Here is a 4,324-nt window from a genome sequence, read left to right as displayed (position 1 = left end):
CTTCACGTCTTCCTCACCTGCACGCTCAGCTTCCCCAGGTAGACTGAAGAGGGAGCCAAGCGGTTCTCCACTACTCTGCCTCGAAGAGACGGCTTTTCTGTAGGATTTTTAGTTTGTCTTTTTTTCTTTCAATAGCGTGACTTGATCAGCATACCTTTCTCTGTTTGTCTGTTTTTTTTAAGAGACAGGTTCTCGCTCTATTGCCCGGGCTGGAGTGCAGAGGTTGATGTCATTGTGGCTCACTGCAGCCTCAAACTCCTGGGCTCAAGTGATCCTCTTACCTCAGCCTCCCAAGTAGCTAGGATTATGGGTGCCCACCACATCTTGCTAATTTTTCTTTCTTTCTTTCTTTTTTTGAGACGGAGTCTTACTCTGTCTCAGGCTGGAGTGCAGTGGCGCGATCTCGGCTCACTGCAATCTCCACCTCCCAGGTTCAAACAATTCTCCTGCCTCAGCCTCCTGAGTAGCTGGGATTACAGGTGTGCGCCACCACATCCAGCTAATTTTTGTATTTTTAGTAGAGACAGGGTTTCACCATGTTGACCAGGTTGGTCTCGATCTTTTGACCTTGTGATCCCGCCTAGGCCTCCCAAAGTGCTGGGATTACAGGCATGAGCCACTGCGCCCGGCCTGCTAAGGCCCTCTTTTTAATTGTTGAGATGCTTGCCCTTGATGGCTCTGTAGTTTAATATACTAGGGAAAATTCTGCAGGAGCAGCTCAATTTCTGGGTTTTATGACATCATCCTACTGTTTACAAATCACCTGTGAGCTAATTTGCATTAATAAACACATGTTATAGCAAAACAATCTGTACACAATTTGGATCAGCCATGAACAATATTTACATGGGAATAATAATGGAATCCTTAATATTATTTTAACTAAAAATATGACATAACTGTGTTGTAAAAAAAAAAAGAAAGAAAGAAAATATGTGTCGGGAGAGGGTAAGATTGCTAAATTCTCACTTGCCACAGAAAGGAACCACAGAGCATGGTGGCTCACACCTGTAATCCCAGCACTTTGGGAGGCCAAGGAGGGTGGATCACCTGAGGTCAGGAGTTCAAGACCAGCCTGGCCAACATGGCAAAAACCTGTCTCTACTAAAAATATAAAAATTATCCAGGCATGGTGGCATATGCCTGTGATCCCAGCTACTCGGGAGGCTAAAATAGAATTGCTTGAACCCAGGATGGGGAGGTTGCAGTGAGCCGAGATCAGGCCACTGCACTCCAGCCTGGACAACAGAGAAAGACTCTATCTCAAAAAAACAAAACAAAACAAAACAAAAAATCTTTACACAGATGGCCATAGTAGCTTTGTTCATAATTGCCAAAACTTGGAAGCAACGAAGATGTCCTTTAGTATATCAATGGATAAATAAACTGTGGTACGTCCAGACAATGAAATATTTTCCAGTACTAAAAATAAATGAGCTTTCAAGCACAAAAAGACATGTCTGGGCACAGTGGCTCATGACCTGTAATCCCAACAATTTGGGAAGCTGAGGTGGAAGGATCACTTGAGCCCAGGAGTTTGAGACCAGCCTGGGCAACATAGTGAGACCCCCATCTCTAGAAAAAATAAACAAAATTAGCCAGTGTGATAGTGTGCACCTGTAGTCCCAGCTGCTTGGGAGGCTGAGATAGGAGGATTGCCTGAGCCTGGGAGGTTGAGGCTGCAGTGAGCCAAGATTGCACCATTTCCCACCAGCCAGGTGACAGAGTAAAGACCCTATTAAAAAAACAAAACAAAATCACCCCAAAATAAAAAAAAAAATTAAAATGCTACATACTGTATGATTTCATTATAGGACATTCTGTAAAAAGCAAAACTACGGAGACAGCATAAGGTCAGTGGTTGCATAAAGTTGGAGAGGGAGGGGTGAATAGGTGGAGCACAGGGGATTTTTAGGACAGAGAGACTATTCTGAACGACACTAGAGTGGTGGATACACACGGTTATGCATTTGTCCTATGCAAACTTACAGGATGTATAACAGCAAGCGTAGCCCTAATGTAAATCATGGTCTTTGGAGATCATGAGGCATCAATGCAGGGTCCTTGATTATAACAAATGTGCCACTGTTGGGCGAGATGTTGGCACTGAGGGAGGCTGTGCACAGGGTGGAGGACAGGGGTCTATGGGAGAGCTCTGTGTCTTCCACTCAATTTTGCTGTGAACCTAAAACATCCTCTAAACGTAAAGCCTATTATATTTTTTAAAAATCAAGCGGGGCAGGAGAACAGGGTCTGGAGGCAGGGAACCTAAGGCGATTTTACAACAACTTCCTAGAACTAAATTGAAAGAAACACCCTAACTTTTCAAGCCTAAGTAACAAAAGGGCCAGAGGTACTCCCTTTGCAAACCCCCACCTTTTTTTTTTTTTTTTTTTGAAACAGGGTCTCACTCTGTCACCCGAGGCAGGAGTGCAGTGGCACAATCTTGGCTCACTGCAACCTCTGCTTCCCAAGTTCAAGTGATTCTCCTGCCTCAGTCTCCTGAGTAGCTGGGACCGCAGGCACACACCACCACCACAACCCTGTTAATTTTTTTGTATTTTTGCTGGAGACGGGATTTCGCCATGTTGGCCAGGCTGGTCCTGAACTTCTAACCTCAAGTGCTGGGATTACAAGCGTGAGCCACTGCTGTGGCCCGAAACCCCACCTTTTCTGCATGGCAGATGGGAAATTGGCTGTCTGCAACCAATCAGACTCATTGCTGGCCAAGTCTTCATTAGCACAGGAGTATAACTTTGTTACTTCAGCCTCTGATTGGTCAGTTTCTGCAACCAATCAGATGTTTGCACCGGAGTGTGACCTTTGTAATTTCACTTCAGCCTCTGATTGGTTTGCGGGCCACCACTTCATTTACATGAGGTAACCATCAAGTGGCCAATGGGAAACCTGCAGGGGTTATCTGGACGGGAGAACACTCTGTATCCGGCTCTTGAGCCACTCACTGCTGGGGCTGCTCCACACTGCGGAGTGTACTTTCATTTTCAAGAAATCCCTGCTTTCATTCTTCCGTTGCTTCATTCTTTCTTTGCTTTGGTGGGTGTTTCGTCCAATTCTTCGTTCAAAATGCCAAGAACCTGCAGTCAAGACCCTCTACCGGTGACGCTTTTCTTTTTTTTAAGATGGAGTCTCACACTGTCGCCTGGGATGGAGTGCAGTGGCACAATCTTGGCTCACTGCAACCTCTGCCTCTCAGGTTCAAGCGATTCTCCTGCCTCATTCTCCCGAGTAGCTGAGATTACAGGCACTTGCCACCACGCCTGGCTAATTTTTTTTTTTTTTTTGCATTTTTAGTAGAGATGGGGTTTCACCATGTTGGCCAGGCTGGTCTCAAACTTCTGACCTTGTGATCCACCCGCCTTGGCCTCCCAAAGTGCTGGGATTACAGGTGTGAGCCACTGCACCTGGGCTAATGTTTGTATTTTTAGTAGGGACGGGGTTTCACCATGTTCGACAGGCTGATCCCATACTCCTGGCCTCAAAAGATCCTCTGGTGTGTGCATGCATGTGTGTGTGTGTATGTGTGTGTGTAAGATCCTCTGGTGTGTGCATGTGTGTAAGATCTGCCGGTGAGTGTGTGTGTGTGTGTGTGTGTGTGTGTGTGTGTGTGTAGGTTCCTCCTGTCCCCAACTGGACCCATCTTTCAAAACCAATATCCTCCAGTAAAGCCTCCTCCTGGGCTCGCCTGTGCTCTTCAGGCCTCGCTCAGCTGAGAAGCCCCCTGGCTTAGCTGGGTAGGCTAAGGGGCCGGCCGGCAACTTTCTTTTAGCATCTCTGGGAGGTATGTACCATGTCCTCCTACTTCACTTCAGAGGTGTTTCCTGAGCTTTTCAGAACCATCTCAGGCACCTCAGAACAAATTGCAGCCGTCAGCTGCCTTATCTCCAAAGACCACTGCCAGCTGCCTTCTCTGGTGTTGGCAAAAAGGACAGATCACCCTGTTGCCCTTTGTACTCCTGTCTGTGTGGGGGAGGCTGGTGTGGGCGACCCAGTGAGAGAAGATGCTGCTGTTAAACTGGTGGGTGTTTCAAGGTCAAGTCAGCAGCCTTCACGCTCCAGGCAGATCATCGGGTGAGCTCGCTGGCCAGGAGATGGGGGCCCTCCCCAGCAGGCAGCAGCACCTCACCCAGGGCAGGGAAACAGCAAATGCCTATGTGGTGCTCACCATGTGACACATGCATTGCTTCATGTCACTGACGAAAATCCTTGAGGGAGGCTGAGTGCGGTGGCTCACACTTGTAATCCTAGCACTTTGGGAGGCTGAGGCAGGCAGATCACCTGAGGCCAGGGGTTCGAGACCAGCCTG

Source organism: Callithrix jacchus, chromosome 8 (assembly GCF_049354715.1).
Source record: "Callithrix jacchus isolate 240 chromosome 8, calJac240_pri, whole genome shotgun sequence".
Lineage (NCBI taxonomy): Eukaryota > Metazoa > Chordata > Mammalia > Primates > Cebidae > Callithrix > Callithrix jacchus.
This window is presented reverse-complemented; position numbering follows the sequence as displayed.